Below are 22,814 nucleotides of genomic sequence, written 5' to 3'. Positions count from 1 at the left end.
CAATTATTTTTTACGAGAGTATTTATAGTAACAGTAGAAAATATGTTACCTGGGAAAAAAATTAAACAAAGGATGTGTAAAACCTTGGTGGAAAAAATTTGAAGGTATTTGTTGAAAGACATGAAGAAAGCATAAATAGATGGAGATGTATGGTGTATTCATTAAACAAAAGACTGAAAATATATAGTAAACTAAATTCAACACAATTTCAATCAAATGCCAAAAAGATTTTTACAATGTTTGACAAACTATTACTAAAACATATTTAAAAGTGCAAATGTCCAAGAATAGCTGACACCATTTTGGAAAAGAATAAGATGACATTTTGGAGGAGGGAGCTTGCTTTTCCAAATGTCAAGATTTATTGTAAAGCTATAGTTATTACGACAGAACAGCGTTGGCTCAGTGATAGACAAATAGATGACTGGATTAGCATTTTTAAGACACACTCAACTGTATATAGAAATTTAGTATATGAGGTGGTATTTAGTAGATGAAGTGGTAATTAGAGAAATAATGATGGATTTCAATAAATGGTGTGGAAACCATTGGCTACATAGAAAATGGTAAAATTAGACCTTTTTTGTATCATACAGTGAAATGAATTCCAGATGATTAAAAGACAAGCACTGGAAGGTAATATTAAAAAGCTTTTAGAAAAAACATGTATTTTTATTCTGATATAGGAAAAGATTTCTGAAACAAGACACAAAACTCCCAAACCATAAAGGCAATTTTTATTACATTTTACCACCCTAAAATTAGAAACTCTATTCACAAAGTTAAAATACAAGCCACAGCCTTTGAGATTTTTGCAATCCTATATAACCTAGAAAGATCAAGTGCTAGGTACGTAAACAAGTCATACTAATCATTGAAAAAGAGGTAAATAAATCCAACTGAAGAATGAGCAAATGTTATGATTAGTCAATTTTAGGAACAGAAAATTAGAATGTTTAATAAAGATGAAAAGATGCTTAAACTTAATCATAACGGATAAATACAAGGTAAAGTTTTGAGATATCTATCACTTCTTACCCATCAGATTAGAAAAATAATTTAAAAGTCTGACACTATCAAGACTTGATGAGAATGTAAAGAAGCAGAGACAGTATAATGCAGGGAAGAGTGTTTGGGGTTACAATCATGTTTGATAGCAATTTGACAAGATCTTGAACTAGTGAAGTTATGTGGATCCTATACCTTATAAAACAGAAAAAAAAGTACTTCTAGATATAACTATATAGGTAGAGAGACACTCTCAACTGTGCACAAGACAACATATAGATCATGTTCAATTCGACATTGCTAATTTTAGCAGAAATTTGTGACTGCCCTAAATATTCATCAAAGAGGGAGTGGAGGAATCAGTTGTGGCACCTGTGTAGAGTGGAATCCTGTGCAACTGTTAAAATAAGTGAACTAGAGTGGCTGGCCCAGTGGCATAGCAGTTAAGTTCTCATGTTCCGCTTTGGCAGCCTGAGGTTCGTGGGTTTGGATCCTGGGTGTGGACCTACGCACCACTTGTGGAGCCATGCTGTGGCAAGCGTCCCACATATAAAGTAGAGGAAGATGGGCATGCATGTTAGCTCAGGGCCAGTCTTCCTCAGCAAAAAAGAGGAAGATTGGTGGCAGATGTTAGCTCAGGGCTAATCTTCCTAAAAAAAAATAAGGTGAACAAGAGCAACATGTATCAACATAGGAAAAAATGAAAAACATAGGGTAAACAAAAAACAAGTTGAAGAGAGTTGTATTAGTGTGCTAGGATTGCCATGACAAAGTACCACAGGCTGGGTGGTTTAAGCAACAGACATTTATTTTCTCACAGTTGTGGAGGCTAGAAGCTCAAGATCAAGGTGTCAGCAGAGTTGATTTCTTCAAGGCCTCTCTCCTTGGCTTGCAGATGGCCGCCTTCTTGCTGTGTCCTCATGTGGCTTTTTCTCTGTGCACCTCCCTGGTGTCTCTTCCTCTTCTTATAAGGTCACCAGTAGGATGGGATCAGGGCATACCCTAACACCTCCTTTGTCTTAATCACCTCCTTAAAGGCTCTGTCTCCGAATACTGACACATTCTAAGGTACTGGGAGTTAAGATTTTGAAATATGAATTCGGAGGGGGCACAATAATCCCATAACCAGGTGATATCACTAATAAACTTTAACAACACAAAGAACTCAACTACAGGTTGCTTACCAGTAAAAGCGCTTTACCAATAGTAAAACTTTAAGATGGTGGTTAGCCCGCCACCCAGGATGGAGGAAAGAAAATGTCATCTGTATCTGTAACATGTTATTTCTTTAAAGAAAAAGACCAAGAGCTAAGGTGGCAAAATATTAAGATAAGTAAAATCAAATGAAGGCTAGAGACATGTTAATAATACTATTCTCTGCATTTTTGTATCTTTAAAATTTTTTGCTAAGAAACTGAAAGTGACCAGTGAAATCCCCATATTGAAACAGCAGAGCTGTGATTGAGAGGAGAACAGAAAAGAACACATTTAGACTCCTCGATGCTGGTCAGTAAGAGGCATCTTAGCGACAAGTGGCAACATTCCTTCACTTTCCTCAGATCTTCAGTCCCCATATTCCATCTTTTAATAAGAAATAAAAAAAACATTTTCTATCCATTTTTTTAAAAGTAGATTTAAAAATACAAAAACGTAAGAGGATTTAAACTTCAACAAGATGGAGCATTGCTCAAAGTTAAAAGTTGATATCAATGCTTTTTTATTTTGATGGGGTAAAGGAGGACTTTGAAAAGCAGGAAAGCACATTGTGTCTATAGGAAAACAGAGTTGAAAGTCTTGGGCTGGAAAGAGGGTCAAAAAGGAGGCTGGAGATGTCCAAGGAAAACTATTGACTTCACAACTATCACCAGTTGGTCTGTTTATATGCACCTGTCCCTGGAAAAATAGAAACTGTGTGCAAACACTTGCGTCCAGCGTGGTTACGTAAGCAGATGTCTTCCTGGGAACCTGACTCAGGGCTGAGCTGAACCCTTGACAAACCGTGCCCACTGGCATAGTACCACGGAGAGCACGCTTCAAGGTCATCTTGTGCCTGCACTGTCCTCCAGGGAAATCCGCAGGCCAGCACAGTTAATTACACTAACAGCCAAGGAAATTATATTGGCCCACTGTGGCCTAGTAAGATGAATCTCTCTCTTCCTTAGTCACAGGGGGACGTTAATGGTATTTTTATTAACTTGTGACCTGTTGACTGCTATTAGAATATAGATTGTATGCATAAACCAGGTCTTGTATTACAGATATGATTATGGAGCAATTACTGTGGCAACCACTGGGCTTCTAATCATTGTTGGCAAAGAGAATTTGTAAGACTTGAAACTGCTTTTTGGAATTCTACAAGAAGAAACACTCGGGATCAAAGTTTATATTGTCTCTTTGTGTCTTCTTGAAATTGCAATTTGTGATTCTATGATTAGACTGGCAAACAAAGGCAGATTTTAAAAGAGAAGAAAACTACCAAGGAGAGACGATGATTAGAATAATCTTAGATTTTGGCAGCTCAAGGTTGAAAACTTTCTCTGCTGAAATTGTTTTGATTCAAAATATATGCAGTTTGGTAGCAATTCTATTTGTGCAGGTATCCCTAATAACCGGTGACCAGATTCTATTCCGATCTGTTATTTTAGTAATGTGAAAATTCACTTCTGCAATTATGTAGCATACGATATGAAATATAGCATTGAGTACTTTAATCATGCTCTTTATAGTCACATATTAATGGTAATGCCGTCAAGTTTGCCAAAATGTCTTCAGAGTCGATATCTAAGGATGCTGATTTATATTCTGCAAAGTGCATTATTTATTCTGCAAAGTGCATTATTTATTCTGCAAAGTGCATTATTTATAATCACAGCCCTTCGCCCCCTTAGTTGAAGTCGAGTTTATGCAACCCCTTTTAAACTGCTGCCTCTGCATGCAGGGTGAGATCAGAAGGGACAAATGGTACCATTAACACGGTAAATTACAGTATTAAGTGACTTGACTAGAAGCAGAAATTACTATATCTGAAATCTTGCCATCCTAATTTAGAAGTCACAACTGGTTTAGATAAAAAAGAAAAAAATAATAATAATCTGCCCTTCCAGGTTCTTAGCTCAACTAAATGTTTGAACTCTGAGCTCGAGTCAGTTCTACGTGAACTTTAGACAGTCTCCTTTCAAACGGGACTATTCAAGAGCAGAGAGAAAGGAGGTATTGAAAGCAGAATGGGATTGCAGTTGAGTCCCTGGGGTTCTGGGCAAGGAGAACTCGCAATGCTTACAATTGATCTTCTGTCCCAGAACTGACACTTGCACTGATCTCTCCATGATCACCCCTGTATCTTGCCCCTTCTGTGCACTGCGATAGAAATAGGATCGTCTTAGAGAGAAAGCCACTTGTTTGGAGTAGTTTGCATTAAAAAATGAAGCTATATTCTACTGGTAGTGTCCTGCTGAGATAACTGTGTTTTCCAAGTTTTTAAAATAAAATATTGATCTTATTTGGGGGTAAGTTTAATTATTTTCGTGACAGCATGAGCATAAGAGAAAAACAGAAAATTGGATGATAACGTATAGTAACACACATGTACTTTTCAGTAACGTGTTGGGAAAATCATGAGCTTTGGATCAGACAGCCTAGGTACGAGTCTAACCTGGCTATCTATTAGCAATGTGAAATTGAGCACACTATTTAACTTTTCTATAAAAAGTATCCTTTTCCTATAAAATTATTTTGAAAATTAAATGAATAAAACTTAGAACACATCTGACATAGCTTCCACGGCACAGTGTACCCTCAGCTGAATACATACGCTTTCCCTTTCCCCTCATATCTCTTCCTCTTGCTAAACTTTAAAGTTTTAAGTGCATAGGGTGCCACGTTTTAGGTCAATGGCTGGAGGTTAGAAAGAGGTCAAATGGATTTCACCATGATTTTTAAGATGTGGTAGAAAAACACATTTGCAGGCTGAAAAGAAAAAAATAGAATAATTCAGGTTTAATTGTTTACTACCATCTTTTTCTATCTGATTATTTCCCCCTTTCTCTACCTTCACCAAAAGGGCCAGGGACCAGTTATTCCCATCTCTTGAACTTTAGTCATGATAGGGACAGAAATAGTACAGGTATCTGACATTAATAAAAAAAAATTCCTAACATTTGAATAAATGTGTCCTTGACTGGTGTGGTTTCACCTCCTTCACTTCACTTTTCCTCTGGTGCCTGCTACTAGCCAAACTGAGAGTCAAAAAGAAGAAGCCAGAGAAAAAAGTAAAGCCCTATAATGCACAGATTCCATGAAGCCCTAGAAGAGGGTAGTAAATTATATACCAATAGAGTGGCATAAATAGGAACAGTCATCTCCTAATTATTTCAGAGTCTCTATTAACCTAATTAAGTAGAATATAATATCGTGTACAGACACAATTTACTCTCATGATTATTTTTATTTACCCCACTTGTCTACAGCCCTGCAGGAAGCCTTTTAAAACAAAACAATCAGTTAATTCCCTTAGTATTGGGAAGGTGAAAATGAGGAAGGCTAGCACATTTAGGGTAGGTTTTCTGCATCAAACTGAGAAGGGATACGACAGGAATGAAAGAATTAGCAAGAATTTGATTAGACAAAAAACCTATTTGTTTCAGCTTTTATAGGTCAGATCTTCCCCCATGGCTTGCATGTTGTGTGTTACGAGTTAGCAAAATATCAAATATACTGAAATGCTAAGTATATCAATATGTTCTATGAATTTGAGTTGTCTATGCCGTTACTTCCCTCAATTAATATGGATACCTGCACTGAAATGAACATTGTGTTGAATTGAAAATATCATGAACTGGCTAGCAACACGTAGTGAGGGACCCATCTGATTCAGCAGAAATTGCCTTCCCCTTCCAGAAAAAAATAGATTAGTGCCATAGCACTTTAATCATACCCTGGATGTCAAGGCTGTTATACTAATGGTTTTTGCATTTAAACAGTGAAAGTGGATTCAATGTAAGGAAAATTAGTTAGCAGCTAACCCAGAAGAAAGGCATCTTCTATCCACGGTGAAGATATGACATTGCTCCCAGGAGTGAAAACTCACAGCCGTTCTGTCCTCTCAGTGCTCAAGGACCTGCCTTTGAGGAAGTTATCCATTGTAAAGAGAGGGCACTTAATTTCTTTTTGTGACTGTTAGTCTTTGGTTTCTGCTGAAAATTCTAATACTGGTGCACTTAAAGGGCAATCTATTTAGACTCATTCCTCAGCTCCTATCCACCAAAAACCAGCTCAAGGGTGACAGTTCATTAGCATCGATTCCAAATAGCCTGCAAATGACAAATCAGAGCCAGGGAAAAAGAAAAAAATAGATGCTATATTTCAATTTAAATCCCTATTATTTTATATTTCCACCGTGATTCAAACTGCTCCTATGCCTGTCTAGTTTTATTAAAATATTTAATTTCATTCCTTTTACCTTTTCCCATTTAGTAAAGTACCCATTGATCATTATCATGTGAATGCAGTTATAATTGGCATATAAAACAAGGCCAGACTGGACTTGAGGGCTTACACCGTTGAATCAACCATCAAGCAAGGCTTATGTGGGTTGTTTCAATAATGAGTGTACACACATTAATAACCATTATGTTTATCTGTAATGGAAATGACAATGCCAGAACATGACAGCACATAGTTTAACAAAGCAAACATTTAGCATGTTTACCATCAGACCATCAGTTTCTTTGTCCTTTTTGGAGACTCTCACAGTAGAGAAGGACACACATACACAAATAATTGCAAAATAGTTAGGAAAGCTAATTCAATGCATGCTGTTCATGCTGTGTTACAAATTACTCCCTACGTCAATGGGTGTGTATGAGAACAGAAGGTAATTCTGCATTTCCTTTGCATCCTATCCATCTTCCAGAGTGACTTCTGGTTCTCAGAAGGTTGAAGTGCCAGCTGTTTGGCCACACTGTACTATCTTGAACAAAATAGGGAAACTTGAAATGACTAAACATCTCGATGGCTTCACTTCCAGTTCACACCTGTAATGTTTTTACTTTTCAGTAACATTTCTAATTTCCCAGTTACTTTTTTTTAACTTAACAAAGATTTTATTGGAGTGTAACATATATACAGAAAAGTATACGAATTATGAGTGGACATCTTAATAAATTTTCACAGAAAGAGCACACTCACGTAACAACCACTTACACCAAGAAAAAGTACTTGACCAGCACTTTAAGAACCTTCTCTTGCCCCTCTGAATCATTACCACTCATTCTCTCCATAGACTACTACTATTCTGATTTCTGGCACAATAGGTTAATTTGACCTGTTTTTGAACTTTATATGAATGGAGTAATACTCAGTGTGTTCTTTTGTATCCGACTTCTTTCAATCAGTGTTGTTGTGTATAGTGACAGTTAACTCACTTTCATTGCTGTAGAGTGTTCCAGATAGGTCGTGGTATATTCCACAACCTATATATTCATTCCTTTATTTATGGACAATTCTGTTGCTTGGAAGCAACAAAATATTGGGACTTCTATAAATGCTATGAACATTATAATACACGTTTTCATTTTATGTATGCATTTACTTGGGACATTCTTAAGAGTGGCATTGTTGGGTCATAAGGTATAAAATATATTCAGATTTATTAGATAATGTTCAACAGTTTTTCAAAATGGTTTTACTGATTTACAGTACCACAGTCAGTATGAGAATTCTAATCTCTCACTAACAATTGGCACAAACCATATTCAGGCCCTTTTTTTCCTTTCGTCTTAATAAATAAGAGTACAGATGTTTCACAGTTGGCACTCTAACACAGTAGTGCTACAGATCACTATTCTGTAGAGAAACACCCAGTTCCTCTCATCAGCAGGGTACTTTCATCCATTGTCGCTATTTAATAATCTCCAAATTTTTTTCCTCGCTTACTGTCTCTTCTCCCTCCAGTCCAAATAATTTTACACATTCTCACCCAATTTATCGTTCTAAAGTGCATTTCTAAACATACTAATCTCTTCTTCAAAATCTTTAAGGTTCCTGGTTACCTTCAAATAATCACTCCACAATATTACCAATGCCCTCCCCCACAACTCAGCTTCTAAGCCTTATTCCAAACTCCTTTTTCTCACATGCCCTAAATTTCAGTCAAAAGCAACCACTCTGTACAAGTGTGCCAGCAACTTGCTCACAGCCAGTTGTTTTTACGTACTATTATCCATTTCTTGGGTTTTTTCCTTCCCCAACTCGCTCTGCCTATTTTACCTCAAATGCTACTTCTTTCAGAAACCAGATGTGCTTGCTTTCCTCCATTGGACCCTTATGGCACTTTTTTCTGACAGCACTTAAATCAACCTCCCTTAAGTTATTTTCCTTTAGATATTAGGTTGTTCTGGTACCATCCTATTAGGTATTATATAGGTTTGTTCCTGGAGGAAAGAGGCAAAGGTTAACACAATGCTTTGCATATAGAAGATACCCAATATATATTTGTAAAATTGAAGTGAACATACAGTATGCATATGTTTTACTGAAACGCTCTGGATTGTTGGAACATAAATTTATCCAGTGAAAAGTGCCAGATTTTTCTGGGCCAAATAATGACAGCAGTCTCTGGGTGTGAGAGATGAAGCAAAGATGGCTGACGAATCTGTTCAAAATCTGAGTGACGCAATCCGCCGTGTCCCAGATTCCTACTGCTTGTTACACCTAATAGGTCTATGTTGTCCATGGAAATTGATTTCTGCAAGGAAAAAGAAAGATTGGGATCAATTTATCAACTTTCACTCATCCAAAACAATCTTGATTTGTATTGAATTATCTTCAGAATTCCCTTGGCACAAATAATTTTTATCAGCCAGTGTCAACTGAGTGACATTTAACATACTTAGGAACCTGTGGTTTTAATAAATAAGTGCAGCTTGATTTTCCAGACTCGTGAGGCATTGTTGGAGTCGGTGTGGTGTGGTAGAAGGAGAATAAGTTTAAGAATCTGATAGACGTGGATTGAAATACTAATTATGCCTCATGTAAGGAGTGTGGATTTGGACAAATTACTTAATCTTCCTAAAGCTCAGTTTCGTCATCTATAAATAGAGAAAGTAATATGTAATTGTCAAAACTGATGTGAAAATAGAATAGATAATGTGCCCAGAGTCATGAATACCATGGCTGGATCTCAGTTTAGGTCTTGCTTTTTCAGGGCGTCTTCTCTGCCCCTCCAACTGTATCAAATCTCCCTATGTTTTGCTTTCACAGTGCACTGTAGTTTTATTTCAAAACTTTTATAATAGTTTATTTATACAGTCACTGTTGTAATTATTTGCTCTCTCTAAGCTCTCTGAGAATGGTCCCATGTGATAATCAGCCACCTGTTATATACCCAATATTTACCATAATGCCTGAAACACAGCTTATAATCAAAAATATTTATTAAAAATGAATATGTTAATAAGTCAAAGATAATTTTCTTTCTTTCATCACTAGTACACATGGTGAGAATATATGATAGAATGGCTGAGGTACTTTTTTTGAAAAGAGAATTTACATATTTTAATGAATTCTACTCTTTTCAAAGCAGTTGTGTTTGGAAGCTGTGTATGTATCTCCGTGATACTGGTCTAGCTCAAATAATTGTTGAAGGGTCTCTTAAGGTCATTCCATGAAAGTCCAGTCCTTTTGCGGTCATATCCTCAAAAGTGGTGAATCTGTCTTTTAAGAGTGGATTTCATTTTTGACAACAAATATCATCTGGGATCAACTGTGGCAAATTAAGCAGTTTGTTTCATTTTTCATCTGAAACAAAGTTTGACGAAGCATTAATAAAACTGCTTTTCTTCTGTGATCACGAATTTAAGATTCATTCTCAAAAACACTTCCACAATTGAGCAAGGAAAGAGTCTGGTCTCTCTAAGTGTATATTGTGAGGGGAAGCGTTCTTTGGGATGAGCATTTAGTGCATTTTTAAAACATGTACACACACACACAAACACGCATACACACAACAACCCTCTCCTGCCTCCTCTGAAAATTACATTTCTTTAAAGTCCTGCCTGATATAAATTCCGTTTAAAACTCCTTTCCCACAGGTTCTTCTAAGGAGTGTGACAAGAACAGCAAACATCTCTCACGTATAAATCACAATACACGTTTAATAACCTTACAGTTCATATCTCCCACCTTCCCACTGGTCCGATGCAGCTTCCTAAAGGAGTGGATTTTCCGTGATGTTGTTTTCATAGGGATGTTTGTGTTCTAACATAAGTTGTTAGAAATATGATCTAAACAGCTTTGGCCTTAAATTAATTCTGTTTAATTATATAATGAAGAATAGGAAATTCAAGCGAGAATCATCTAACCAATACAAATATACATATAATTTTTATAGTCTCTAACAGTGAATTCCTGTGATACTGTTATTAGGATTATAATTTATATTTTTAAGATGGCTGCTGTAAACTGAAAGTCAAAAAAATGCCAACAGTATGTCTGGAGCCTCTTCAGTATTTTTGCTTTGAATGTCCAATGGGAACATTTCTATGGTATAAAAGCACAATGTTCTCGGTTCAATGGGATTCCATCGACAGCCATATTTGTAGCTTCACTGACTACCAGGGTACCAAAGCTGAACAAAACAAAGTGAGAGAAAAGGATGGGGTCAAAGAAAAGGAAAACGGAAGAGAGAAGCTGGAAATTGAGGGCATATGGGAAAGTTGTGTGCAGTCTGACAAGAAGTCCTTTACTCTCCTCAAACAAGTTTATTTCCTTGATAAAGTCATTGGCAACACCTGGGATTATGGGGTTTTACTTGCAGAGTGATTTCCAAATAATTGGATGCCCCATCCAGGTAAATGTCTTTCTTGGCAACTCAAGTTAGGAAGAGGGCTGAGCTATTACTTGTGGTAATCAGTCCTCAAAAGAAGAAATCACTGAAAAAGGTGATTTGTGCATTTGAGCAGCTAACTATGATCTTTGGAAGAAAATGCTAAGGAAAGTTCTGCCTCTGCTTTCTCTGCCAGGTGAAGTCTGCAGAAAAATTGCATTCTACTGGGTTTCCTTTCCTTTCTTTTTTGTTTACCTGAACTTATTTATTGTACCTTTTTTTCCAAGAGACCATATTGCCTGAGACGTTTAAAATACAAAATGGTAATTAACAGCGTTTGAGGCCGCTCCAGCTGGCTTTGGAATAGTTCCCAATAGGTAGGCTGACATTTCCACCCTCTAAGAAACTGCTTGGATGCCGTATAGAGCAGCCAACCTTTATTCCACCCACCATTTGATTAAACAACAGAGAAACTGCAAATAGTAAAAGTCACTTCTCTTGGGCCACCTTAAACTGACAGCAAATGCAAGAAAAAAGAGTCATGAGAAAGGACATTATGAATTAGTACAAAAACAACTTATCAAATGGCATTCTTCAAAGTGAGCATCTAATTGGTCAATCAGCCCTCTCACTGTAGAAATGGCATTGATATCTCCATAGCAGAGTATCTTGAGGGCCATTTGAAACATACTTTAATTTTCATTTAGAATCATGCCCAAGTAAGGATTGCGATAAACAGCCACCTGTCTGCAAAGCTGTGGGCAGGTACAGTTTGCATAGTGACTGCAAGCCTGAGACGTTGATGGAAGAAGATGACGAAAACTATGTAAGACATGGTTCCTGAATCCTAGGAATTTATAAGGTAATTGAGAAGACAAAAGATGTTTACCTGGAACAACTAAGTGAAAATGCCAGGTGGCATATGATTAAATTTAAATATAAAAATGTATAATACGTATCAAAATGAGTATATATGAGTGTGTGCGTATATATATATATATATATGTGTATATATGTATATATATATACATATATACACACACACATGCCTATCACATATCGGCTTTAGGAAATAAATGAGAGCAATTGGCTTATGATCCAGAGAAATATTTTGTTAATTTTACCATTAGCTAGCTAAGTGTAGGCAAATAGCAACTTCTGGGATTTCAGTTTTCTTTCCTGTGTGATGGATGGGAGGCATATTCTGTGAGTCCTCAGGTCCTTTCCAGGTCTGCTTCTTTAGATTACACAGGCATATGAGCCATTAAATTTGTGGTTGAGAGGTTGTTACTGAATTTGGAGAGACTTCAGGAAGATCATTGGGAAAGTGGGAAGACTGCATGGGATTAAGGAGAGTGATCACTACTCTGGATTAGGTGTCTAGAGTCCTGGGGTTTAGCTCCAGTTTTGCCACAATAGTCTAGGGATAATAGCAAATCGTTTTCCCTCTCTGGATTTCAGTTTTCCAATCTGTAAAATGAGAGCTTTGAGCAAGGCAATCTCTAACATGTGTCTGTTTTCCATGATGTTTTGATTACGTGTGTCAGTTCCCATTTATCCCACCTGCACCCCCCTCCACTAACCTGGAAGCCTCTGGGAGTGGCTGCTCTTCAGGCTGAGACCAGTCTCAGGTCCCTTAATTGCACAGTAAGTTTTCCAGACGTCAAATGCCAGTCTTGTCTGTTCCTCATTACCCAGTGATCTATCACATGTCCTCTGCTTCCCATTTCCAACAATTATCTTCCCTTTTTGTCACTTTATCTATTTGTCATTTCTCTATAATTAATCTCTTATCTCCTTTAGACCTAGTCCTCTTCTAACTACTTTTTTCCCTTAAAATCTTCTCAAAGGATTAAGGGATGCACAAAAATATTTTAAAATATTAATGAAAAATTATTGTAGTGATTTTAACTCTCTTTTCATCTTTCTTCTATTTTGGTAAATATCTTAACGTGCATGGGTCAATACCGCCCATTAGATATGAACTACTAGAAAGATCTACCCATGAACCGCCATTCTAACTGTGCTAACCAAAGGTTGGTATTTATAAATGCAATATAGCATTTAATTAACTTATTCATATTCAAAACTGGCACATTCCATGAACAATTTGGCTGCATTTGTACAAGATGGTTAAGGAAGTTTGTGCTGATTATATTACACATCTATGAAACCTAAAGCAACTGAGGTCTTTGCCTTTACATATAATGTCCTTCCTTTGTTGTGTGATAATTATACTCTAATTACGTAGAAAATCCAGTTTAGTCATATGGTTCTCTCCATTGTAGAAAGGAATTTTTTCATGTCTTTAATATTTTAAATCATGTGACATATTCCTGGAGAGTCAACACATCATTTTCAGTCAGCATCTATAGAAAACCTTGCCTTTTGATTTCCTGAAGTCTGCCTTAGGCCCTTCTCTTTGCCTTGAAGTTATATTTGTTCCCTTTGCTAATATAGTTACCCTGGCCACACTCAGAGATTGCTTCTGTGTTTCTGGATACCACAGAATTTCCTTTCTTTAGATTCTTCCCTTTCTTGATGCTTTCCGTAATGTGGTGCATGTGTACTCCCTACTCTTTGTCATATTCTATTAACACATCCTTTTACATTTCTTTTGCTGATTTGCTCTCCTTCACCACTAACTGGGAATTCTCTGAATCCTCTATTGATCTGTCAGTCTATCATTCTATTACTCTATTGATCTGTCTACCCAACCATCCATTCCTCCATCTATATATTCAGTGACCTTACCCATTTTAATTTAAGACTATAATTTTTATGTTGACAGTTCCAAATCCTCTCCTTAACCTATATCTTCCTTTCTTCATAAGATATAATTACTGGCAAGTTTCTCTAATTTTAAATCTTATTGTGCCTAAAACCAAGTTAGCTTCCATTTTAAGAACTTAATCAGATATCCATTGCAAATCATTTTTAAAAAAAGGATTTGAGATGGTTTGCAGCAGCACTTGCAGTACCATCATTGTTGTCTTTGGCAACTTAAATTGGTCAACTTGAATGGAGAGCAATTTGGCAACATCTATAAAAATCACAAATGCACGTATCCATCAACTGTAAATTCCACTTCTAGGAATCTGTCCTAGGAATATACCTGGACACATGCTGAATGATATAAATGTCCTCATCGTGGTATTGTTCATAATTGCAAACATTAAAAACAACTTAAATGTGCAGGAGTAGGGGGTTAGTTAAAAAAATTCATCCAAAGTGGGGTATCATTCAGCCATGGAAAATATTGAAGAAGCCACACACTGACACGGAATAAACTTCAACATAGATTATGAAAATATAGAATTATATATATAAAAAATATATATTATATAATTTTATATATATATAGCACTTTAAGGGGAAGAGAGAATGGCTAGCTAGTTAGGTAGGTAGATCATAAATGATTTTATTGAGATATATGAGGTTACCTTTGTGTATCCTGAGCTATTGTATATCTCTGGAAGGATACATGAGAAACTGATTATACTGCTTGATTCCAAGAGGAGATGTGGATAGCTGCTGGAGAGAGGTGACAAGATTTTTCACCATATGCCCTTCTGAACCTACTGGATTTTGAACCATGCAGATATACCATCTCTTCAAAAACTGTTAATGAAAATAAATAAAAAAAGTACCTGAAACACCATGAAAATAAGAAGAGGAATTGGAACAATGGAAAATAAGTGTATAAAAATGTAAGATAAGATAAAGGCAGTGGTAAGGCCGATACACAAAATTTCTATCTTATTCTCATTTCTGCTTTAGTCTCTCTTAGGAAGGCAGGACATTTTGATTTTGCTGCCTTGTATGATACACAGTTTCCATTAAAAAAAACACACACAAGTAAGGCCTAGACATACAAGAGATCTTGTAAATGAGCCCTCAAAAAAACCCTCAGAGCTTCAAAAACAATTCTAAATTTCACAAGGCTGATTTTTATAAAGCCTCTCAAAATAGTCCAGAAGCATAATGCCTAAGTTCAATTCAGTAAAATCAAATCTTTGAGAGGCTAGACAATGGGATACAGATTTACAACTCTGTGATAGTCTTGATTAACCCAAGGAGAAATTTAGAAATATTTTTCAAACTGTGGATTGACACATGTTCGTGAGTCATAAAGTCAATTTAGTGAGTCACAACCGGTTATTTTACAAAAGAAAGAAATAGAAGAGCACGTTATAGAATAGAATATCAGTTTTTATGGCATTTAGTAAGGGTATTTTCTTGAAATGTGTGTGTGCATGCATGCAAAACAAAAACATTTGAAAGGCATTGAATTTACAGGGAGAAGGATGGATTGCATATTTTTCCAGCCTATTATATATAGAAAGAAGTAGAGAATTTGAGGTTCTAGTATGCCAATAATAGCTGATGTTTACTGAACACATATTTTCTTAATCAGGCCTTGTGTTATGCATTTTACACACAAGATCTAACTTAATTTTGACAACAGTATTGTGGGGTGGAAGCTATTAATGGTAATAATTATTTTGAAATTAGTAAACTCATGATAAGAGAAGTTCAATAACTTGCCAAAGATTTCAAAGTTTGCACTTGGAAGAGTCAAAACTCAAGCCCAGGTAAGCTGACTTCTGAACCTGTGCTTTGAACTGTTATGCTATCAAGTTTGTAGAGCAAATATATTCTGTATGGTCACTTAAGGGCCAGTTTATAAGCTTTAATTTTGGCTGCACTAGTGTTCAATGTCTCTGCTAATTTTTTGCCCTGCAGTGTCTCAGATCACCCCCTCCCAGCCACAGTTTACAAGGCTCACTTCATGTTTGAGCTATCAGAAGAGTCTTCTCTCAAGCCTCTCCCTCTTCTCTGATCTAGCCCAGTGTAACCAAAGAGTGTCTTCCTCTAAAGTCATCATAATGTTGTCACTCTCTAGTAATAGTATGGAATTTCGTAGCTGCCTTTTTTTATCAAATCAAAATGCCATGGGAAAGTGACTTAATTTCCCTGAATGCAGTTTGCCCCTTTTTAAATAAGGATAACCTCATTTCACAGTGTTGAAAGGGTCAGAAGAGATAATATATGTAAAACAATTAAGCCATTGTCTGGGAAATGGAAAACAGTACAGACCCAGTAAATGGGAACTCTGTGTGTGTGTGTGTGTGTGTGTGTGTGTGTGTATAATGTATATTTAATAATAATTTATTCAACAAGTATTTTGAGTACCTATTCTTCGTGATTTATTAGCTTAATTGAACTTTGAGGCAGGCCCTTTACTAATTTCTTCTTACCTCTTTTGATTTTCATCTCCAAATCTATTAGCTGAAATTTAGTTCCAAAGCTGAATTTATCATTCTTGATTTTGATCTTTGACGTCTAATTCCTCTAGTTTGACATATTCTCTTCACTGTGGGCCATGGTTCTTTTCATTAAAAACTATACCCAGAACTCTATACCTTCACAAACACTTCCCAATTAATAACAATTCTTCAGTCATTATGGTAATTTCACTCTATATGTCTATGTGGTTGGGCTAGTTCCAATTATATCCACATGTACCAAAGACCATAAAAATATTTTATGTAGTATGTAGTTTCACTAAATTTTGTCCAGCTCTTACATTAGACTTTTAGTTCCCAGGGTAGAGTCATGTTTATTAGTTATTTATACCTTTTATGGGACTCTATCAGTTTTCTGAACAGCAGAGCTATCCCTCATAATTCTCAGGCCCTTTGGTACTTTTGTAGCGGTCCTTGAGAAGGATATAAGTGGTATTACAAACCCCATTTCCCTTACTGACCACCAAGAAAGACTCTGAATTCATTTTCAGATAACGTGTTTTTGTATCTTCCTTGAACTCCTTTAACACATTTTACCATCCTAAAAGTCATGCTTACATCCCCTTCTCCAACAAGGCAATGACATATAAAATGGCATGGAACTTTTATTGATTTTACTTATATATAGTCTCATTTTCATTGTTAGGTATTTTGTGATTATTTTAAGAAGCTGCGCCAAAAGGTTGTGTGGGCAGCGTGAATCTCATGGGACTTTAGTAATATTATCTTGGCTTAGAAAGAATATCATGTTTATTGATTATTTCTCTAAGCAATGGAAAGTCTTTATTGAATAGCAAATACTTTCAATGTTGCATTTCATATTTTTAGGATTAAAAAGGTTATATGCAAAGTAAATCTGGCAATATCAGCTTGGCTCCATCCCATTCCATAAACCTCAGCTCACATAAAGCTACAAGATTGATTTCTCAATATTCAGTTTCTCAGTGGAGCAAACAGTCAAGATGTACATTAGACTCTGCTCTTAAAAAAAAAGGTATTAGCATTTGCTCTTTCACGCATAATGATATTGGCTAGATCCTCAATTTGCTTCGGATTTTCCCCATCTCTTCCATGTCCCACATTATCTCCAAAGTCAATGAGAGTTTAGTCCATGGAAGAGTCACAGCAGTCTAGAATAGAACACAAATCTATTTGATAAAAAAAAAAGTCTTAGGTATTTTATAATCTATGAGACTTAATTTTACCACCTTCTCTCAGGCAACACTCCCATTCAAATTAATGGGAAGTTGGCTCAATTGAAGAGAGTAAAACCCAGTCCAACCAGCATTTAGATATAACTTTACCTGTAATCCCTGCACTAACACTGAAATCTACTGCTGATTTGGATGAAGACACATACCAACACTGCACAACAGGTGAAGGAGAGAAATGGACTGCTATTTTCTGTGGTTTTTCAGTATGTTTTGTACTTTGGGCTATAAAGTAGCCAGGGAGGTTTGTTCCTTCTCAACACAATATAAAATCAGAAATAAATATGTTGGAATGCGATTTGCTGAAGGCAAAGTGTACTGTTGGAACACATTATTCTAGCATTATCATTTATATGTAGTTTATGTGTAATAGCTTAGACTATTTTAGGTGTAGCTTATTTGTACACTTAAGTTCAAAGGCAATAATTGTTTTCTCTTAAAGACTAAGAAACTATGCAGTAGCCACTGATGACTTCGCTATTTTTTGCATATTTGTAAATATATATTTATGTATTTAAAAGATGCTGTAGCCTTACACTGAGAGAACGCCCTGGGCAGGAAGGAACCGATGATCACAGCTGTCTTGTCTCTCCTCCAGGGGTTTCACCTCTCTGTCTGTTTCAGCCTCAGTCTCATCAGCTGCTAGGCAAGGAGAAGAAGGGGAGGGAATGTCATCCAGCTGAGATGGCAGCTGCCACCACCTTGCCTGTGCCCTCCAGCTTTTTAATCACAAGGTGGAAAGTTTTCAAGGAGAAGTTTACTAGAAAAGGAAAAGGAAAACAAAACAAACCCCAAGTGAAAGAAATAAGCATAAAGAAACAGACAGATTTCCAGACAATAGGTCTTTTAAGTCTTGAAATCTAACCACAGACTGACTTTGGGGGCGGTGACCTGGGCTCAACAAGCCACACTTCTACCTGCCCTGAAGCTTCTATCTGACCAAGCTGCATAGATTTAGCTCCCAGTCCGCTTGTCTCAGCCTCAGTCTTACATCTAGAATGAGTCTCAGGACTTTCTTGATCCTATGCTTTTTTATTTTCCCCCTAAAGTGAGGACTGTGAAGATTCTCCGTTAACTCAGAGAATTAATGCTCTGCTTCCATTTGTTTTTACTTTCTGCTTGCAATTCCAGCAGCTCCTGTGGGTCCTGGCTCAGAAAGAGGAGGGAACAGCAGTTTCTGGCCCACAATGCTCTCTCTAGGCTTTAAAAACATATGGAATTGAGTGTGGTACCAGCCTTTATTTTGCCAGATTATCTCCAAGTGTCTAAAATCTCTGTTTCGTGACCCATTTAGGACTTCCTGTCCAATTTATCTGAAGCAAGGTAATCATCCAATAGATAAACTGGGTTTAATACATAGCTTAAGCTCACTTTCCTCATCTGGACTTGTTAGCCGTCACCTGGCCTTGCTGTCAGGAATCATACTCCAAGCTTCTGTAAAGCTTCCTCTTATGTCAGACCTTGGACAAACTGTTGGATCATCCATCAAGTTCCTTATTCCTTCCTGAGAAATGCTTCTAACTGTGACCACTTCTGCAGATTCTCTCAGGTGACTCATTTAAGCCTCTCTACTGGATTTGACTCACTATAATTCATAGCTTTAAAAAAAATCAAATAATAAAGAGTGTCACTCTCAAATTCATTTTCTCTTTTCAGATTAAATTGTAACCTGGTGAAACATGAGATTTAGAAAGTGGAAAACTCAATGCAGGTGTGAGATGTAAAAGATTTCATATGGCAATTAATTACAGATATAGACAAATTTTAACACTTATGATGGAATTTCACCCCAAGTACCTAGGCCTTTGATGTATAAAATTGGGCTCACTATTTTGCTTCTAGAAAGACTCTGTCTTACCTTCCTTATTTTTGTCCACATAGAAAGTTGGACAAAAGTTAGACTTGAAAACCCTGGAATGGTAGTTGAGTCAATCCAGTTCTTCATAATCTATAGCCAATCACTCATCAATTTTTTTATGATTATCATTATCATTATTCATCCTAAAGCCTTCCCTTCTCAATCGATTAGTCCTGGCTCTCCTGGAAGTCTGCTAGACATTTCCCTTGACTTCACTCTTTTCCTATTTTATTCTTTATACTCTCTAGTTTAATCTTTAAAAACATTGTTTTTATATTGTTCCTTTTGTTATCTCCATACCTCAAAGGATTGTTTCCAAATTATTTTAAGTGAAATTCACCCTCTGTCCTTTGCCTTCATTATGTCTCTCAATATACAATATAATGTCCAAGTTACAGTGTTTGCGACTCTCCACAACCTGAAACAAAATACCTTTCCACTTTCATCTCCCACATTTCTTTCATCAGATACCTTTTCTATTTCTGTCCATACTCACCATTCCCCATTCATACTGTGATTTTTCCTACATTTGCTGCCATTGTTCCTCTTAACAAAAATGCCATCCCATTCTCAACATACACAAATCCTACCCCAGCTAAAAGTAAACTCTTTATCTTCAGATGAGAAGGATAAAGGTCCTATCTTACTCTCCTTTGTGTTCCATGTGCTTGCTAGAGTATGTGCATGCTGTAGTTTATCAAAACAAGAATAAAATAATGCATGAACAAGCAAATTAATACAACACTCTGTTTGCTTCTTAACTGTTCCCTGAAAATACCACTTGTGCCTTTCAATCTCTCCTCAGGTTTTTACTTCACCACCTAAATGTGACTTCCTTCTTCCTCTGTTAACCTTCTGGTCTAACTCCATACCCATCACTTTATGAAGGCTTTATCTTACTGTGCTTCATCATATTGCTTCCCTGATTTCTCATAATTAACTGAGCCATACCACGCAATCTGGCCCTTGATTATGCACTGTCTTTTATGGTTCTTTAATTGTTTCAAAGTATGTAAATCTCATCTGCTCAAATTGACAGCTCTATACCTTCTCAAGGGCAGAGACTGTGTGTTCTCTTTGCTACACAGATCGATCACGGTGTTAGGTATGCAGAGGGAAACAGTTGTTGAGATAGCCCTCCAGCTGAATGAAGTCAACCTTCACAACTTTTAAAAATAGAATGTTGACCTTGCCAACTGAGAGTGTGGTAGCCAAAGCAGATGGATCTTTCTTTCCTCAGCAATAGAGAATAGCAGCACTCCAGGCTCTAGTGAGAGTATGTCCTTGAAATGACTGCTGTTTGGCTCCTTTCAAAACTTAGTTGAGTGATATCATATTCACAGAAGAAAGTCTAAGGCAACCAGGCCCAGCATTGGACTTTGCTCCAGCGACATTGGAATATTTGGAGAACTTTTCAAAATATAAATGCCAAGCCTGTACTGGCTCATGAGAAAATTTCTCACTTTGACCTGTGCTTCCTCTAATCCAGACTTTCCTGAATTGCCCTGTAAATGTACTGCCCCAGGTTTTTATTGCTAGGCTTGTAGTGGCACCACTATATGGTGATCAATAGCATTGCCAGGGGAGTCTGACTGACAATGGAGCTTCCATCTCCTTCTCTTAATAGCTGTGTACCTTTGGTCAAGTTACGAAACTGTTAAGCCTCAGTTTCTCTGTTTGTATAAAGGGGATATTAAGTGCCTGGTTGTTGTGCAGATACAATTTAAGAAAAACACAACACTACCTGGCTCATAGTGAGAATTGTATAAATATTAGCTATTTTTATTACCTAAAATAGACCGTTTTAGGTAATAAAAATAGCTAATCTTTATTTAATGTGAATCATGCTTTTGCATATTCTATAGAGCGATTGCTGAAATTACATGATAATTTTTGAAAGATAAGGAAAGACCTCCTTAAAATTTTGTAAAAGTAATGTTTCCACTTCTAAAAATTCTAGTAGATTGTGCAAATTGTAATAGATTGTGGAAAATATGGTAGACTACGTTTTATCAGATGATAAGAATTGCATAACTTGATTTTTTTTCTTTTCTTCTTTTTTTGGTTCCTGAAAGTTCAGAATTAAACTTAATAAGTATTTTATCTGGTGAGGTTGGTATACTTAACTTCTCATTCACCTACACGGATTTATGGTTTTATTATTTTTAGTATAACAATCTTGTTCTCATTTGTCTCAACATTTTTTTTGAAGAAATAAGCTGCTTTAAAAAAGTAAATACTTGTTGAGTTGATCTCCTTAGCTTGTCAGAAGCTGGCCATATAATTATTTTTTAAATTTATTTTTGAAAAGGTGGTTAGAGATTAGAGGTTCATGTGATTAGAGAAAGTTAAAGTGTAATACAATACAGTAACTTGCTCTCCACACCTGTTTCCATCTGCTCAGTTGCCTCTATCTATTCATAAGTAACCATTTTATTAGCCTGTGTATGGATACATTCAAATTTTCTTGATGTATATAAAAACAAACATGAATGCATATCATTTGATACATTTTATATAAAAAGTAAAATATTCTGCTATTCTGCAGAATAATTTGCATCTTGGTTTTTTATCTAAAAGATTTTCTAGAGATCTCATATCAGTGCATGCAAAGCTACTACATTCGTCTTTACAGCTACGTATTATTTCACTATATAGATTTCCATAATTTATTCAGCCAGCCCATTTAGATTGTTTACAATTTTGTGTTATTATAAACAGCAGTGTAGTGAATAAGCTCATACATAAATAAATCTTTTTGTATTTGCATGTATATCTGTAGGATAAATCCTCTGAAATAGGATTGCTGTGTCAAAGAGTATATTCATTTATAATTTTGATAAATGTTATCAAGTAGCCTTCAGCGGGAGAAAGAGAATGTGTATTTCCACAGGCTCACTGTGACCAAACTTTTGGATTTGCCCAGTTTGATAGGCTTTTTAAAAAGTGAAGTTTGGCATAGTTTTATATATTTAAACGTGATTTAATTTCCTTTTTTATTAATTGTCTGTATATGTGGACTTTACCTATTTTTCTGTTGAATTGTGAGCCTTTTTTTAATCAATGTTTTGGAGTCCTTTATTATTAAAGAGATTAGCTTTTTGTGATAAGTTGCAAGTGTTTTTTTCCCTTAGTTTGCCATTTGTCTTTTGAGAAGTTTTTGTTTTAAAAAGCTACAAAAGTTCACTGTTATTGGCTACCATACACTTAGGAATTGTTCAAACCAATTTAGCCAAAGGCAGTATATTCTGGAGCTGCAGGTTTTTATCCAGTTGTATGAAGCCTCAGGGTTCCACAGGGCATGTCTGTGGAGTTTCTTGAAATACACTAAGATAACGGTTTATATGTTAAAAATACATGTGTTCCATCTCCATCAGGCCATACCACAAAGCTATACCCAATGGCGGGATTTCAAGACATGAAAATATGTAGAAATGTATACAAGTTGAAAACTACCAATCTTGTAAATAAACCTCTCCACTACGGGAGAAAGGATTTTAGATTTGCTTCGTTTCAAATCCTCTACTTTCATGTCCAAATATTCCTTTAGACAGGTAGCTTCCTTTTGTTAAAAAAAGTATTTGAGCTTTTTTTTTCTTAACGGG

This window comes from Equus quagga, chromosome 4 (assembly GCF_021613505.1).
Source record: "Equus quagga isolate Etosha38 chromosome 4, UCLA_HA_Equagga_1.0, whole genome shotgun sequence".
NCBI classification, from domain to species: Eukaryota; Metazoa; Chordata; class Mammalia; order Perissodactyla; family Equidae; genus Equus; species Equus quagga.
Note: the sequence above shows the minus strand (reverse complement) of the source record.